This window comes from Pogoniulus pusillus, chromosome 19 (genome assembly GCF_015220805.1).
Source record: "Pogoniulus pusillus isolate bPogPus1 chromosome 19, bPogPus1.pri, whole genome shotgun sequence".
In the NCBI taxonomy this organism is placed as follows: Eukaryota; Metazoa; Chordata; class Aves; order Piciformes; family Lybiidae; genus Pogoniulus; species Pogoniulus pusillus.
The window spans coordinates 10663100-10682231 of record NC_087282.1 but is presented as its reverse complement, the minus strand read 5'-3'; the positions used below and the strand labels follow the sequence as shown (position 1 = coordinate 10682231).

The following is a 19132-nucleotide window of genomic DNA, read 5'->3' as shown; positions in this document are numbered from 1 at the left end:
AAATACTCTACCTACATTATCTTCTGGAGACTGGATTTAAAGCTGGACAACAGTAGACAAATTAACCTGTCCCAGAGAGATGGTCACCTGTTTTACTGTTTTGCTGCTGCTACAAAGAGAGTTAGATTATTAGAATCCAAGCTCTAAATGTGTTTCTTCAGTGAGAGTCCAACTGGAAGTCCCTTAAACCTGTTCAAATTTTTAAGTAAGCCAAGATAGGTATAACAGCATGGAGATGATATTCACTGCCTAGTGTTTATATTGACTGAACCCTCAAAAGCACAGCAATGGACACTGGAGCCTTGACAAATAACTGCAGATCTAATTGCTTCATTGAGAAACTCTTAAGATATGTTTAAAAAACCCACAGCATTTCCAGTTTTGTTCAAACACATTATGGAGAATGCTTTAAATAATAAGTATTTCTGATTCTTACCACCTTACCAAGTCAGGTTCTGCCAAGAACTTCGGAGTCTGTGCAATACCATAACCTAAAATTAATATTTTAAACATTCTAATTAACTTAGGTGCTTAAAGCTCATTTCAAAGAAACAGTAACTTATGCAAGTTTAATTTTGTATTTCTGTGAAATCTATCTTCAAATATTTGATTGAAGTTTTGAGAGGTCTCCCTTGATTTCACAAGCAGGGAAATATATAATTAAATTTGACTTAAAATCTAAAGAAATACACAGAGAGTTGTTTCAGATAACTTAAACACGGAATAGGGAAATATTTGATATGTTTGCATATTTCATTACTGGATCTAAAAAGCAGATTTTCAAATAAATGCCAGTTCTTCTGAGTCTTGTGCACATTTATCTGTAAAAAGATCAAACAGAGTAGGCAACTTTCAGATTGCTCTGACTTCCTAAGCTGCACTAAAAAGATTTTGGTTCTGTCCAGTGGAAGCTACTGAAGACTCTTCTGTGTTTTAATTGGTCTCTACTGGTTTTATGCTCAAAGGACAATTTCTTTAAGATAGTTGGCAAAACTCTTCTAAAGAGGAAAAATAGCAATCAATATCCAAGTGGGGTTTATGAAAGGAAAATGTTCTCTTGTCTGGCTCACTTGAAAGTTTTTCAATGTTAGTCATTGAAATATGTTTTTATTAATTATTAACACATTACTCTCTATCATTTTATTTCTTTCATTGTTCTCTAGAACTGACTTCAGTATAGGATAAAAGCTACTGAGCAACTGAAATTCAGGCTGAGATCCTTTGCCATTTCTAAAACCAGAATTCCCACCTACCTCAGTGCTTGAACTTAGAACTGTGAGTGTTGTGCCATTATTGCTGGCCTAGCTGCAGAGTTAAAGAAAGAACATCTTAGTGCCTTATATTGTCTTCCATTTAAGACTTCACAGAGTATAATAGACATATCCTACTAAGAACATGCTACCAATGTCCAATTATGCAAGTTTATTAAGTGTAAATTATTTTCCAATGGATCTTGATCTCAGTTTTTGTTGTTTATACCTGCTAACATCTGAAAATTGCCATGAATTTGTGGGTATTATGGCTACAGTTGTTCTTACCTCATACCTCACATCACATATTCCCTGATGGGAAAGCTTTATGCATACAGATTTTCAGATGTCCACGCTCTAACAACAAAGGGTGATTACAGATGATTATTGGTTCTTATTAAGAATCAAGGTTTATTATTGGTTCTTATTAAGAATCAAGGTTGATTATTGGTTCTTATTGAAAAAAATAAGAGGTGGTTATTGATATGTGGTGGATTCAGCCCACTATACAAAATTAGAGCATACTGTCTGAATGATAAGTTCTTATCAAGCGGAAATAAAGGTGTAGCAAGGACAAGAGAGTCTGCAAAACTTCAGCTTTTGTTGGCAGGAGGAAACTCATTAAAACTGTACATGCTCAAGGAGTTAGTGTATATATTCTGTACTGCTATTGAGATGGTTCTCACAGAAACATTCCTGTTTCATCTGTCTGATAAATGGTGATCATGGAAAAGAATGTGGTTCTTCTGTAGGCAGCTGTGCAATTCACTGCTTCTTGCTTCCTTTTGCTGTGTGCTATAAAGTCTATTGCCTTAGACATTTACAAATCAAATCTTTTCTTATGTCACTGACTGCTGATAGAGAAAAGCACAGATGTAAAATCCCTGTTTGCCTCTGAAGAGGGGCTAGCAAACAGGCTACTGACAGCAAGGCTCACCATTGTTTAATCAGAATCTATGCTCCAGAGCATTGCTGCAGTACATTCGATGGAAAGCGTGTTGCTTAGAATAGCTTGGCTTTTCAATTCTGGGAAACAACACTGCACTTGAAATAATGCAAAAAGATAAAAACTGTAGAATATCTGACTTTCAATTTGAAGTCTTGTGCTTCAAAGCAAAAAAAATGTCACGCCACCTCCCTCTCCTCTCCAAACGCCTTGGGAAGAATTCTGACTGCTGCAGCTGGGCCGTGGGTTTGTAGCTGCACAGCAGAAATGTGGGGGGTTTGGTAGAAGGGGGAGAGGGTGTTAGGACCCTGTTTGAGGTTTGTTTTTTGCTATTTATGGAATCATAGGCATTACTTTTTGTTGCATTCTGGTAGGACTGGCAACTATACATTTGGGAAAATACTGTGGGTTTTGAGAAGTCAGCTGGTAGGGGAAGGGCAAGAACATGACCTGGATTTCAATTGTTTTTCAGCCATTGCTGGTGGACATACACTTGTAAAAAGCTTCAACATACTTTAAAACAGTTTGGAGATTTAAAATTAGAATCATAGAATCAGTCAGAATTAGAAGGGACCACAAGGATCATCTAGTTCCAACCTGCCCTGCCATGGGCAGGGATGCCCTACCCTAGATCAGACTGGCCACAGCCTTATCCAGCCTGGCCTTAAACACCTCTAGGGATGGGACCTCAACCACCTCCCTGGGCAACCCATGACAGCCTCTCACCACTCCTGTGCTGAAGAACTTCCTCCTCACCTCCAGGCTGAACCTACCCACCTCCAGCTTTGCTCCATTCCCCCTAGTCCTGTCATTCCCTGATAGCCTAAAAAGTCCCTCCCCAGCTTTTTTGTAGGCCTCCTTCAGATACTGAAAAGCCACAAAAGCCACTTGGGAGCCTCCTCTTCTGCAGACTGAACAGCCCCAACTCTTTCAGTCTGTCCCCATAGGAGAGGTGCTCCAGTCCTCTGAGCATCCTCGTGGCCTTTCTCTGGACATGCTCCAGCATCTCCACATCCCTCTTGTAATAGGGGCTCCAGAACTGGATGCAGTACTCCGGGTGGGGTCTCACCAGAGCATGGGTAGCACTTCTGCTCTCTGTTTCTCTTCTTGAAAGCAGATAAAGTGATTCAACACTTTTCTGGTCTTAAATTGTATTGCTTCATAATATGCATCCACTAGCAGAGCACTTAGAACTAAAGCAACAATATCAATTTGATTTTAGTTTAATTTCATCAGAGGGAGAGATCTTAAATCTTCTACAACACATATAGTGATCCTTATTTTTACCTTCTTGTAATGGAAACATAACAGCAACAGTTGGAGGCATTTTAAACCTTTAACTGAGAAAACTCAATCTGAGGATTGGTCAAAATTGGGACAAGCACTAATTTTTCAGCCTTTCAGCAGATTCAGAATTGCTTTCAAGAAGGCACCCGCAGTTTAACATTTTCAAGATACTAAGATATGAGATGACACAGAGATGTCAGATTACAAAGTTCTTCCTTCCACAAAAGCACAGCATGTGAAAATTGCAAGTGATAGAGTGGGTTTTTTCTGTCATGTAGCAGGAAACATTTCTAGTGACTCCAGCAAGGTTTTCCTCTTGTCAACAAGGTAATTTGAAGAAAAATAGTTGTGCTTCCAAAATAATAGTGTCTCCTGTCATAGAATTGCTGAACACTTGGTTCTGCTACAAGGATTTTTATGAGAGAGGAGCAAGACTAATTTACAAACATCAAGAACTAGGATGTGATAAACCTGGCTATGCTTGGATGTTTAGAGAATCTGCACTGTCAGTTTAGCTACCAATGTGCTGTGGCAGTCAGGAACACTTGCCAAAACTCACTTGATTCTGAAAGCCTTTTGTGGGTTTTTCTTGAGAAGGACAAAGGTGACAAAGTTTGACCTGATGCAGTGTATGCCTTCAGTAAGTGTGCATTCTACAGCTGCAAACTGAGGCCTTTAAAATCCTCTGTCACTATTCAGTTACATACATAAGAAGTGTGCACTTAAATGTCTTTCATATGGTATTTGGATTTGGGAGACAGAAAAAATGCAAGAGAGATGGAGAGAAAAAAAGAAAAAGCATGGTCTAGTTGATTGGACAGAGCTAGGTGATAGGTTGGACTGGATGATCTTGGAGGTCTCTTCCAACTTGGTTGGTTCAACAATTCTATGACGGAAAAAAGCTTCTAAGCTCATCCTAAAAGTAAGCAAGCAAATAAATAAATTCCATCCATCAGTGAAACTGCCTATGAGCACCTTTAAAATCCTGAAAATAAACAGTTAACAACTTTTTGATGATGTTCACCTATAAATGTGTGTTGCCACTCACTAAAAATTTTTGCACTGATACAAACTGTTCCCAGTTTACATTTGCAGCTGAGTGTTCACAAGCTTCTGTAACTTTGTCAGCATAGCTTTAGTTACTTGTTTTGCTTTGTATTCTAATTAAGTATGGAAACAGCCAAAACCACTAATCATGCATCTGCTTTTATCATGGCATTTATTTCTCCCGGCATTTTTATGGCCTTCTTGACACCTTTGTGAAAGCTACTACAGCTCTCTGCCTTGGATACTTGTGGGCATCTGCATTTTTTTGTTATTGTTAAACTAGTAATATCCTAACACATCTCTTAAAGTATTCCCTGCCAATGTTTTTGCCTTCTGATGCAAGGACTATATTGCATTTATGCTGTAAAGTTGATTTAATTTGTGGCTTCTTCAGAAAGATAACTTCTTGATTTTTTTTTATATCAAGACATTTTTTCCTTGTTTCTGACAAAAGACAGAGAACCATTAACTGTGCTGGGCAGAAATGAGAGCATGGCTCTGTAATTGGAAAGCTAAATACAGTGTAACGATGACCTATGAATTGGGTATTATGTTTATTTGAACATATGCATCCTAATTGCTGAGTTAGTTACAAATCTGCACTAATTTATAGAAGTCAGGGCCTGCCTCAGACTTGAAACAGCTGCTAGAGGCAGAAATCAAATATGTGGAGACACCTGAAAAAATTCAGATGCTGGTAAACTGTAGTAGGTGCTCTGAAACACCACTGTGTTCTACACCAGTATTCTTGCTTTACACTGAAAAAGAAATCAAAGACACGAAATGATTCTCTCTGAAAATAAAGATATCTAAGAAAGATGAAATAGGAGAAAATTCTATAGCTGGAGCTATTATTTGCCTCTTGTCTAAGCCAATAGTTCATTGCTGTGGTGGCCTAACGAGCCACTGTGCTGGCACTCAAATTTCACTGCAACCTTAAGGAAGTAGTTGTGCCCTCTCACAGTCACAAATAGGATTTTTATAGCCAGACACAAAAGGAAATGGATTTTACTTCTGATTCCATGAGAACAACTTGAGAGCACTCAGAGAACTCAAAACTTCAGTGTGTATAGAGCAAATCTTCTTGAGTAGCGTGAACCAAAGAAGGGAAGGGGAAGGCATTTTACAGTTCATGCAAAAGCAGACTACCACTTAAGACTTACACCTGTGGCTATTTCAGGATTCAGTGATCACAGAGCACTTCCCTATTCATTCATAAAATGATCACTTCCTCAGGCAAAGAGGCAATATTGAAAGGAAAACTGCTTTAAAGTGACTAACTGAAGTAGTGATAAAAAGTGAAGAGGATCTTGTTTGGAGGGGTCATGCTCATAGAAAACTATGACTGGAGCTAGGAGAAGTGCTGCAAGATACCTATATAGAGATAGTTTTTTTCCCCCCTCTTACTTTCTGGATTTCTGCTAAGCTGAAGTTTTCTGAGAGAAAAGACAGGAATAGCCACTAAATTAGACCTAAGATCTTGCTTCTCTCACCCCTTAATGAATGTCATAAGAACCAGCCTGCTAGGTCTCTCATTATCAGGTATTCATGCTGGACCTGAAATAACTTTCTTTCTGAAGCTTTATCAGAAACTGACCTTTTCTTAAAAACTTTTAATAAATTGTCACTTTCTGATGAAACTCATCTTAGAAAAATGAGCAATGCTGTGCCACACCATGGAGAATTTATGTCGCCCTGCACTAGAACCACAAAGGATAAAGTTGTGGACACTTCACTAACTCGTTTTATTTTCAAAAGCCCATAGTAAGGCCCCTCAGAATGTATTCTTCAAGAGTAGCAATTTACAATTGCAATGAGTTAAATAGCTCCAGTGTGGATTGTTCACAGACACATCAAGAAATGGTCTAGTTGATTGGATAGGGCTGGGTGATAGGTTGGATTGGATGATCTGGGAGGTCTCTTCTAACCTGGTTGATTTTATGACTCTATCTCCAACAAAGGACCCTCCAACAGGCTGCTGCAGGGATTTCTGCTCCAGCACATGCTCCTCCTCCCTCTCTGGCTTTGGGGTTCCTCCTGTTACTTGTCATTCTTTTTGATCCCCTCCTCTTTCTGGAGTTCCTTGCCTTCCTGTAGATGCACTTTCCAAAGCACCATCAGCTTTGCTGACAGGTTCAGCAGTGGCCTGTGTTAGGCCCTTTGAGGAATCAGTTTTCCCTGACATGTGGCAACCCTGAGCAACTCCCAGGGAGATCTCTCCCACAGCAAGTCTCCTCCCAGCTACCAAAACCTTGCCACATATACCCAGTACAACAGCTAAGGCTTATGTTCATGTGTACTCTTTGTTTAGTATTGTTATTTTAAACTGACAAACCTGGAGTTACAGCTGTATCAGTCTTTGTTATCAGCTTGTCAGTGACTTAATAAATATGTTCCATCATCTCTGTGGGAGATTTAGTCATACCTATTTCACAGGTACGTTCTGCACTACTGCCAAATATAATAATCTACAATATTATTGGTAATAAATTTAGCAGTTTTCATGTCCATACATCTGTGCATAGTTTTATCACACAGGGAGTATCTGAATTTAAAATAACATCTCAAATCTATGTGGGCCATCTTTCTCTTGAAACTTCTAAACGTCTCTGCACTTTAGGTATGTGACAGCACTACAAAGTAAGAAATAACATACTGATAGACTGGTCATGTCTATTACCACCAGTGACTATGGCTGTCAAAACAGCAACTCAATTCTCATCCCTACATGTCAGCACACTTCATTATGATACCCAGAAGGGCAGCACAAAGGAAATCTCACAGACCTCTTTGTCTACTAAACTCTGCTTTAACTACTAAGGCTATTTGTCATCTATGCTCCGTGGGTGATTAGGGCCACCTCCAGCTGTACTAGAATGAATATTCTCCATGTTTTTTTATCCTAGCTGTTTAATGTATCCACCAAAGTATCTATGCTGTGGAGATCTTCAGATATACTAGTACCTGAGAAACCTCTCCCTTAAATGAGCCTTATGATACAAAAGGATGTATCTCAATCCCAATTAAGAAAGTCATCATTTTTGTATAGCCTAAGTTATGATTCGAGTACTTTTTTATCTTGGTCTGTTTATGAAGTCCCTTATGATCCTGGTGGTGTAGTAAAAGTGATTTTAAAACTATTTCTTCCATACAAACTTTAGATATTCAGGATGTTTTTCCACAGACTATCAGCCAGCTGCAAATTACTTAGCAGTTGTCTGTCTACACTTACAGATTGGCCTTCAGGGAGAGAATAGAGACAAAGTGAGAAGATGGCACTGATGAAAGCTAGACAAGCTTTTCCACATTTTGTATTAGACTCTTAATCTACCCAGTCTGTGCCAGTCCTTTTCCCCAAGTATGTGCCTATGATGAAAGCTTTTCTACCCATCATGCTGCAGACTAGGTGCTGCAAGACTGTAAAAAGGAACACTAATTCTAGGTGATGTTTTAAAGTTATTTTAGTGAGCCTGCACATAATTTTTTTATAAAGAAAGAGTGACACATTTGCCGCTCTTTCTGTAACTTTAAAGTGCACTTTGTAGAGTTGGCAGAGTAATATAATCACAAGTTACTTTTTTTTTGGTTTCTGAGCAGTGGTTAAAAACCTGAAACCACCACACTCCTGAAGATGTACAGTGGTGAAGGGAAAAAAATAATTGGGAAAAGAGAAAATAATCATTTGAAAAGAGAATGGGATCTTTTAGAAACAAAAAATAGAGTGATTGCAAAATAAACTTTAAAAGGTCAATATTCCCAAATTTATAAAAAGAACAACACTCCCCAAATCTTGGGAACTAGGAAACCTGAGAGAAGCCTGCAGAATTATCCCTCTCAATTCCATCCCCCAGCGTAATGCGTTTCTATTGCTGCCTCTGCCAGCAAGTGCTTACTGCTTGCCCATGATGAGATTCCAGATGTGCTTATTTCAGAAGAGATCATAAAATGCTAGTATAGATGGCATTTCATCTTTCATGGTGTTGGCTCCTTTTTTTTTAATCAGAGATAGGTGAAGGTTAATTAGATTTTATACAGTGTTATTGTTTTTTTAAACAGAGCACAGTGACTGCCAACTGGCACTGTGTGCATAACCCAACTTTTAACTCTTCTGGTCTGTTCAGCAAATAATGAGATTTCTAGAACAGCAGAATTTGCTGCAAAGATGTTGGGCTGGGACTCACGAGACTTGAAATTTATTCCTCACTCCGCTGCTGACCTGCTGTGTGACTTCTATAAAAATAATTTCAACTTGCTCCCTTTCATTGCCACCCTTTGCTGTAACTTCTTTACGCAGGTAGTGACCTCCTGAGGTAGCAAAGCAACTTTATAATTGGAAGTTGGGCTTTTTAACCTCCTCGGTGTAAACACTGTCATTCTCCCTCTGTAACATCTCTACATTAGCTCAGTCCTGTTACACGTATGATCCATAAGCAGTATAATACAATTAAAAGGCCTTCACCTTTTTGTCAAGAGCACACTTCAATGCAACAAACCCACATTTACTATGAAATCATGGTTATGAAGTGGTTTATGGTAAAGTTAGTTTGATGAAGGTGTTCTGATTGTCCAGTCACCAGCTAGCATCAAAACTTTCCCATTGTATGGGAAATTTTAGCACAGGAAACAAGTAATTAACAAGCAGAATGATGTAACAAACTAGTTCCTCATTTTCAAGCATGGTCCTTTTTCGACAAGACTGCAATCTTATTATCTTATTCATGCATGTGTCCCCTTCCCTTTTCGTTTTTTGTTAGAGAAGAGAAAGGCATTTAGACCCAAAGATTTTGTTAATAATAGCATAAAAGAAAATACAGGTTTCTAATACAGGTTTGTTAATATCTACTGTGATAAAATATCTCTGCACTGACAATAATTAAAGCTCTCTTTTTGCCTTTCCTTTTCTTTCCAATGTTTGTTACAACTTTGGTGTGCACTAAGCCAGAGGGGAAAAAAAAAGGCTGAAAACAGAGAGAATGGCAGTAAGAAAAAAAAGATGTGAAATGATGAACTGCATTCAGCACTGAAAATATGTGGGGAGAGGAGTAAGAATGGTTGTTAAAGAAATCATATCATGAAAGATAAGAAATCTCACAGACTATCAGTCATTCTTATTCTGCATGTTTGCTGGCAGAGTAAAAGCAATAAAACATAGGCTTTCTTTTGTGTAGCACACAAAAGCAGGATCTGAGGAAAAATAACAGTAGAGCACTAGATGGTAGTCAGCTAAAATAAAATAGATTCCAGTGCTGCAATTTGCAGTATCCTGCAGTGTTTGCAGAAGTTTTTCCTCAAGCATTACTAATGTTAGAACTTTATACAGCTTCTTTGAGTCTTTGTGGAACATGTTGTGTTAATTCCTACAGTGTTAAAATGATGATTTGGCCTGACAATGGTATCCAAAAATGCCAGGAAAGCTGTGTTTAAACCACAAAAAGCTTCAAGTAATTATTCCTAAACTGCTCCCTCCTGTTTTAAGACATACTGCACTTTCAAACACTGCCATACAACATTCTCCATAGTAGACACATAAGAAATGCAAGATCTTAAGATCTAGTCAGCAGTCTACTTCTGTAGCAGGTTAAAGCAAAAGAGTACTGCAAAATGAACTTCTAACTTGTTCCATCCTCTGATTATCCTCTTATTACACAGAGAGGCTGATAGAGTAAGTAAATAAATACTAAAACTGATCACCATGATGGCATATGGTAACATTTACATGGTGAAATCATATCTCTTTAGCAGGAGGGTTGTTTGCTGCCTGGGTAGCAACAGAAGTTTGTCACAAGGGTCCTTGCAACAGCATTTTCAGATGGATCAGGTGGAACTTCTCAGACTGATGATCTGCAAGGCAGGGCTGTATCACACAACAGTTACTTGGGAAGACAAATGCCATAGTGTCTTCTCTTCCTCCTCCATATGCAGAGCTCCTGTTTCTGAGCATGACATCATATGGGATGGGGTAGCTTTTTGGTCAGTTTGAGTCAGCTATTTTGACTATGTCACCTTCCAACTTCTTCTGCACCCTCAGCCTTAGTAGTCTTTACAATTACAGAACTTCAAGTCTCAACAACTGATATTCATTTTAAAGCATTTGACATTGTGATGGTTTAAAACTAACCCTCTAGCCTGATTCTCAATTATGAACAAGAAATAAGGAAATCTCAAAGACATTGAATAGAAAAAGAATAGTAAAAGGTAAATAGGGTATTGGATGCAAAAGAAAATTAATAATAAGTCTACATCATTCCATTCACTTGTAGATTAGGATGAAGTGTGCTGCACAAACTGCTCTGCCCTTCCTTTTCTTTCCACTCTGGCTGATGCTTTTGCTGATCTTGGCTAAGATTCTTGCTCATGGCTAAGTAGATAGCTGCAATGGGACCTGATTTTTCTCTGGAGTAAAAGTTATTCCCTTGTTCCCTTGTTCTGAGGGGCAGGAAAACAATTCAAGGGTTTTCTTGTGTTATTTCTGAATTGTAAATATATGAAAATATATTCTGTACATATACATCATATTTTATGCCTCTAGATTCTAGCTTGCTTGTAAAATATGGCTTCATTTTGCTTACAAACGTTCTGCGCTAGCCTGGTGATTTAATTTTGGGGGTAATTTCAACCCACCTCAGACCTAAGCCTGAGAACTAAACTTACTTCCTTTATGCAATCTTTTCAGGTCTTAAAGAGAAATAGACTTTACAGTAGTTAGTCCTGCAGCTATAAGTGGGATTGATCAGTATCTGCAACTACGACCAAAGCCTGAAACTGCCAGAGTCATGATATTTTAGATCTGCGGTTTTCAGAAGGACAAAGCATAGACCTTATTAATTTCCATCTTAAAAGTTCCATCTCTATAGTCTATCGTGTTCTTTGATGTGTAAAACCTGAGGTGCATAGAGAATGAATACACACCTGTGAAAACAGCAATTAGTTCAGCATGAAAGCAATCAATTGAATAAAAACCAAGAAGATGAACAAGCTCTTTTGTCTCAAAGAGACTACCCCAAAATACCCTCCTTCCAGAAAGAAGAATATTGGGAAATATTTAACAAGACAGTGAGTATTTATTGGAAAATTATAGCAGTGACATTTAAAGCACTGCTTTTTTGTTTAGAGGGTTAAAAAAAAGTGGAAAACAAAACTTTTAAAGTGTTAGGTCTGGAAAAAATGGAAATGAGTTGGAATTTGTATTCTGAAGAAGAGCTAAAATAGAGCAAGAGAAGAAAACAGCTGCTTAGGGAATACAAATGCTAAATTTATTAATGCAAGAGAGGACAGTATGATTAAGTTGTTTAATGTACTGTGTAACGCACCAGAACAGTTGGCTTAATATATTTAACCAGGAAGGCTAAAAAGCCATGAGTCCAGGTTGAAGTAAGTTCATACATGGGTTATCTCTCCATCCTTTGACCGAGATCGTGTTCAAATTTTTCATTAGGTTGTTCTTCCCCCTCTCATGCTCAATTCTGTAACAGCAACACTGAAGTGCCTCAAGAATAAAATGCTGGTTCTAGTCAATGGTGAGTTCTAGTTGACTGTATGACACAGCGTGTTTTCTTGATGTGCATCTACACAGCCCAAGCCAACTTAACAAGGCTTGCTCATACCAACAGATACCAAGGCATTTAATTATTTTACTGTATTCTTGCACAGCTTGCCTCAGCAAAGGCTCCTTCAAAAATCAAAATAGAGAAGAAACACTAAAACTCTACATTGGAGAGAGAATTCTAGGAGTGAAAAAAATTAATGTCACCAGTGATCTCAAATAACAGAAATATAAAGTAAGGAGATACTCATATGCTTTCCATCAAATTTTAAAGCACTTTCTCATTGTAATCTTTTCCTTCTTGACATGTCTTTGCTTCAATCATCCTCAGAGCACGAGAAAAGTTTGCAATTCTATCTATTATATATATATCGTCTGCTACTTACTTTCAAACCAGCTGCAATGAGTGAATGAAGACAGGGAGCCTTTGCCATTCTGATGATCTGGATGGACTCTGCAAAAGGCAATTAATTAGTATAATTAGGACCAGCCAATCAACAGTAAATGTCACTAAAACATTTATTTATATAAGTATATATGTGCATATACCTGCATGTGCATACATACATGCACATGTGAGGGGAGAAATGTCTAAGTGGCACTGCATCAGAAAGGAAACCAGATGAACTTTAACATATACACAGAACAAATTTCTGTTCTTGCAGCCACAGCACATTCATACAATCAATAGGAGTTGAATTTGGATCACTGAGTATTGAAAGTGATCCATGTATGCCTTAAGGAATGTATCACAGAGGAATGGTAGACTGTTTGTGACATAAGCCAATAACTGGTCCTCTCAAGAGAAAATGCTGCAGAGAACAAATGTCATTTCTCTGCAGGGAGTAAATGAGCAAAAGGCTGCTCACTGGGACTCTCTTTTTCTTCTACACAGAAGAATTTAGTTCACTGGCAACACTCTTCCTCTACATTACATATGCTTCAGTGAAAGTAGGAGAGTCTTACCACTTCTGCCTTAAGGACAGAACAACCTTAAAGTCATTCCAACTGGAGTTACACCTTAAAATACCTTCTAAGAAGTCTTGCCAATCATGCATGACAACACACAGCATCACTCACAGAGAATGGATAAATAAAACACTCAACAGGGCAGTGAGGAGCTTGGAGACAATATACAAACCCAGCTTTCTTTCCCGCAGTCACAATGTGCTGCAAAGGAAAGATTCATAGGAATCTTCTGTAAGCACAGTTATGGTGGTTCTTGGCTCTTTCCATCCTCAGCAGAGGCTAACCAGTACATCCTCTTTCTATTGGCTATAGACAAAGATCTAAAATTAAACCTAACTTTTGTGCCTATTGCTACATATGCTGAAATAATTGGTTTAATTCTGTGCTTGTAGCTACCCCGAAATATAAAAGAAATTGCTGCGTTATGTGATCAGTTACACACAGCTTGCCAGTCTCAGCTATTTACAGCTCAATTACAGCTGTATGCAGCTCAAGTGTAAAACCAAAAGTTGCCAGAAATCAGGAACTTTATAAACCAGTAGAGAAGAAGGTGGGAGGGATAAGCTCACACCACTAAAAGCAATAGATAACCCTTCTGCAAAAGAGTAACTTGATTATGTTACTGACCATATTAAGTAGCTCAACATTTCATTAATTAGATATATTATAGCAGACACCATCCTGCAACAGCTACTTTCAAGCAAACTATTGTTGCTTTGTTGGTCTCATTCTAATGATTTGTGCTTATAGAATGAGTTTTACTTTCTAAAAGTATCATAAATTGGAAAAAAAGAAGTATCTACTTCTATTTGAGTTGTAAAAGTAGTAATTTTCTTTTTATGACATTTCCTCCTACTTCTTAACATGTAAACTTCCCCTACAACTAGTTATCTTATGATTTTAAAAGTTAATCTTCTAAAATTAATATCAATTGCTATAGTTTTCCTTGTGTTCCTCTATTTCCTTCTGTCTTTTTAGTTTCAGGTTTGCAGATGTAATGGCCTACAGCTCTCCTGCAGGCTTCCTTGCAGAGGAACAAATTTGTGCCAGCTTGCTGAATAACCTCAGTAATGTTCAGTCACTCAGAACTTCCCCATCTGTGTTGTCCATCCATCCAAAGAACCAGATGCTCTGAAAAACGCCTTATCCACCTTGCCTGATGTATGAATATCTGAAATATGTTGCTATCATAACTGCCACTTCCAGCCCTACAAGCAAAGGTACCCACTGACCTACATGGAGCCCTCAGCTGTTTAGCTGGTCAGGTACAGTGGGTGGATGTTTGGTCCCTTTTTAATTTTTTCCATTCAAAAAACTCAGCTGTTTTGCTGTGAACACCTCCAGGGACAGAGACTCCACCACCTCCCTGGGCAGCCCATTCCAATGCCAATCACTCCCTCTGGCAAATTCTTCCTCCTAACATCCAGCCTAGACCTCCCCTGACACAACTTGAGACTGTGACCCCTTGTTCTGGTGCTGGTTGCCTGGGAGAAGAGACCAACCCCACCTGGCTACAGCCTCTCTTCAGGTAGATGTAGACAGCAATGAGGTCTGCCCTGAGCCTCCTCTTCTGCAGGCTGCACACCCCCAGCTCCCTCAGCCTCTCCTCACAGGGCTGTGCTCCAGGCCTCTCAAAAGCTTTGTCGCCCATTCTCTGGACACCTTCCAGCACCTCAACATCTTTCTTGAATTGAGGAGCCCAGAACTGGACACAGGACTCAAGGTGTGGCCTGAGCAGTGCTGAGTACAGGGGAAGAATAACCAACCTTGTCCTGCTGGCCACACTGTTCCTGATCCAGGCCAGGATGCCATTGGCTCCTGCCCACCTGGGCACACTGATGGCTCATCTTCAGCTACTATCTACCAGTACCCCCAGGGGCCTTTCTTCCTGGCTGCTCTCAGCCACTCTGTCCCCAGCCTGTGTACATATTACACGGACACAGGGTGTAGAAATATTCTTGAGAAGAACATGGTGATTGAATCTGAACTTGCTTCTACAAATATGAAGAAATGACCCTGATCCTTTGTGGCATACCTGTGCCTCTCTTCTTTCAGTTCAGCACAAAGATTACTCCAGAGCATCTGAATTAGCAGCTAATCATATTCCAAACTATTTGGCCACTAACTTGAAATTTCTTCTCAAAATACCTTAGAACAAAGTTTCTTGATGAGAAAAAGAAAATGTGTGCGTGATGTAAATAAGTTTTGTAAGAAACTTCGTTATCTTTGATTACTATAAATCATTGCTCTGTTATATTCCAGAGGGGTGAGCAACTGATGTCATTTACCTGGACCTGAGCAAAGCCTTTGACACTGTCCCGCACCGCATCCTGGTCTCCAAGCTGGTGACACATGGCTTTGATGGGTGGATCACGAGATGGATAAAGAACTGGCTTGACTGCTGCACACAAAGAGTGACTGTCAATGGACCCATGTCCAAGTGGAGGCCAGAGGCCAGTGACAAGTGGAGTCCCTCAGGGATCAGTCTTGGGACCAGTCTTGTTCAACATCTTTGTTGGTGACATGGTCAGTGGCATTGAGTGCACCCTCAGCATGTTTGCTGATGACACCAAGCTGTCTGGTGCAGCAGACATGCTGGAGGGCAGGGATGCCATCCAGAGGAACCTGTACAGGCTGCAGAGGTGGGCACAAAACAATCTCATGAGGTTCAACAAGATCAAGCGCAAGGTCCTACATCTGAGTTGAGGCAATGCCAAACACAAATACAGGCTGGGCAGTGACTGGCTGGAGAGCAACCATGAGGAGAGGCACTTGGGGGTGCTGGTGGACGAGATGCTTAACATGAGCCAGCAGTGTGAACATGCAGCCCAGAAAGCCAACCAGATCCTGGGCTGCATCAGGAGAAGTGTGGCAAGCAGGTTGAGGTAAGTGATTCTCCCCCCCTACTCCACTCAGGTGAGACCCCACCTGGAGTACTGCATCCAGTTCTGGAGCCCCTATTACAAGAGGGATGTGGAGATGCTGGAGCATGTGCAGAGAAGGGCCATGAGGATGCTCAGACGACTGGAGCAGCTCTCCTATGGGGACAGACTGAAAGAGTTAGGGCTGTTCAGTCTGGAGAAGAGGAGGCTCAAGGTGACCTTCTTGTGGCCTTCCAGTATCTGAAGGAGGCCTATGAAAAAGCTGGGGAGGGACTTTTTAGGCTATCAGGGAATGACAGGACTAGGGGGAATGGAGCAAAGCTGGAGGTGGGTAGATCCAGCCTGGAGGTGAGGAGGAAGTGGTAAGAGCCTGGAATGGGTTGCCCAGGGAGGTGGTTGAGGTCCCATCCCTAGATGGGATGCTAAACACCTAGAGGTGTTAGAGCTAAACACCTAGAGGTGTTTAAGGCCAGGCTGCATGAGGCTGTGGCCAGCCTGGTCTAGGGTAGAGTGTCCCTGCCCATGGCAGGGGGGGTTGGAACTGGCTGATCCTTGTGGTCCCTTCCAACCCTGACTGATTCTATGATTCCCTTGTGTGAATGATTACCTCTGGTTAATTTTTTTTTTTTCTCCAAAGCTTCTAATGTGTGTGTATGAATCTCAAGGTTCTGTTAAAGTACAGAGCAAGCAGGTAAAAAATGTTTTGAAATTACATCTAGCAGGCAAACTTGACCATGTTCCATCCCAAAGCATTGCAAAGGAGAGGTTCAGTATAGAATATGGTAAAGGAGTCCAGTGATTAATCCTGCAGAGTTAAGCATCTTCAGAAATACTTTACACTAGATCATTAAGAATGTTGTAGAAACAGTTTGTAAGTGATTATCACTAAAGAGTGGAAAAGTTACTGAAACTTGCTATTTTGTTTTACCAAGAATTTTGTTGAACATGCTTTATACTTTCATTGAAGTGCTGTGCTATGTACAGCAAATCAGTTTTTCATTAAAAATAGTAGTAATATAGTTTCAAGTCACATAAGCCAATGAACTGTGTTAACAAATAACACTTGGAAAAGGTGCCTATGCATTTTAGTAGCTCAATTTCTAGTTTTTAAGATAAACATTCCACCACTTAAGCATCAAAGCTTCCGCCTTGGGCAGTTATTCACTGCTGGAACATCTGTGGAAGCTGAAGTTATTGCTTCGCAGCTGTTTGCTACCATCAGTCTTTTGCCAAAACTTGCCAGCCCCATAGAATGAGATATTGCTCAGCCAGCAGAATGCTTGACACCAGGATTTCCTCATCTGCGTCAGTATAAAGTCAGCTAAGTTAACTGAAATCCAACTGTTGGTGCATTTGATGTTACATACTTTTTTCTTCCTTCTCCCTCCCCAAAATGTTAAGCATCAAATTTCAGGATTAAAAGGGTTTTTTAATCTCTAAACTATTCTGCACCTTCCAGTTTTGAAACATCTTTAAAAGATTGATACTGTCAATCTTTAAGTGATTTGCTTCATTAGAGCTAAGTTAAATCTTTGTTTACAGCTTCTGCAGTGAGAATCCACAGCAGAACTCTGTGAAACTGCTATCACACACACAAAAAAGCATCAAGAGGTGTGGCTGTGACAGTAGGCAGCACTGTTCTGCAGATATTCACAATGCCTTTATGCTGTAGAAATAAAAATATGTACAGGGAATCCAGAGAAAACATTAAAGTGGGAAACTTACAATTCTGTCTGGAGCTTATCCAATGTCTTCACTTGACCCTTCCTCGAGGTTCTATCTGGAAATCAAAACAGCATTGTTTTGCATTCAGATCTGGGGAAGAAACGGGACCTAAATATTCTAGACTCGATTTTCTTGGTCTACTAAAACCATTAGTCCCAAGGCAAAAGAGTTTTGCAAAGAAGGAAAAGTGAGAATTGTAACCACACATTATATCCAAGCGGCATGTTAATTTTGCCATACAGCTCCAACTGATGGGACAAGTTGATCCAGAAGCCGTATCAGCAACTTAACATGAGCAAAATTGAGCTGTGAGGAGCAGGAAGAAGTTGAAGCTGTACTGTGCTCAGTCCTTGCCATCTGGAAGTCACTGGCCAGGGGCATAATGTTTGTCCCTAGCACCTGTAGCCTGGGTAGGGTCTAAATGGCTTCACACCATGAAACTGCACCCTCTGACACAGCAATAACCCACAATTAGAGTCTGAACTGCAGGAATACAGTGTTGAAGTCATAGGAAGGGGGAAAACTCCTATTAAGAGAATATCTTTGATAGAGCAGCAGTCTGTGCCTATTAAGACTAGAAAGATATGGGGGTTTATGTAAGACAGAATGGTTGGTTTTAGCCTTACAGGTGGATTCATTTATAGATGCTGACTCTGACATATAATCTTCAATAAAAGCTGTGCTTTTCTATCTAATTTCCATCTTTCAGCTGAGACATTAGCATTCCTTATTCCACGTTCCTCTCTTCCAAGCATTACCTCAGATTAATTTGCACTGTATAAAATAAGTTGCTGGGTGCACAATGGTAACCATGGTAGCCTTCGTACTATCTTCACAATGCATATGTAATTCAGTCCTGAGGAAAACATAATTAGTGTGCAGCATAATATATTCTCTCAAAATACATCACCATGGTATGAAATACACACAATCAAAGGCAAGCATGCCTACAGCCTCCACTGAACCGGGCTACCATTACTGAGCAGTTACATTACAAATGAATATACTATTAAGTACTTTTGCTGCAGCATCCTCAACTTGCATAATGCTTCTTCTTTAGCTGTATGTTTTTTCTTTATGACCAAAAGGGGGCAATGTTCTACTTATTATCAGCTGGCCTTAAAAAGGCAGAAGTGTGCTCAGGAAGGAAGAGTGAAACTGAAGGAAGAGTGAAACTTCTTCCCAGCCAAGCCAGAAAGCTACGCACCATTACTTAGTGTGCTTAGAAGGTCTCTGAGCTTTAGTGATGGCACCTTCAGTTAAAGTGGCACAAATATTAAGATACTTTTCAAGCTGTAATCCAATGAGCTGTGTGAAAGTACATTCCTGTATGTCTTCTTATGAGGAAAATTAAAAGGCATATGCAGCTTAAAACCCGAGTGTGGTCTGTTGTTCATCACATAACCAGGCTTTATGCGGGATGCTGCTCATGTGTTTATACAAGATACTTATTGCTAACCTGCTCAGAAGATGCCACTTAGAC

At 39.8% G+C, this 19132-nt stretch overlaps 1 long non-coding RNA gene across 1 annotated transcript; it reads right to left on the bottom strand.

Annotated features, from left to right (window-relative positions):
* Positions 1-1251: 1251 nt before the first annotated feature.
* On the bottom strand, positions 1252-17702 carry LOC135183674 (uncharacterized). Its single transcript, XR_010305648.1, has 3 exons — positions 17650-17702; positions 12460-12527; positions 1252-1305 (listed from the first exon to the last, which is right to left on the bottom strand). It is a non-coding gene; the product is annotated as an uncharacterized LOC135183674 (long non-coding RNA).
* Between the last annotated feature and the right edge of the window lie 1430 nt (positions 17703-19132).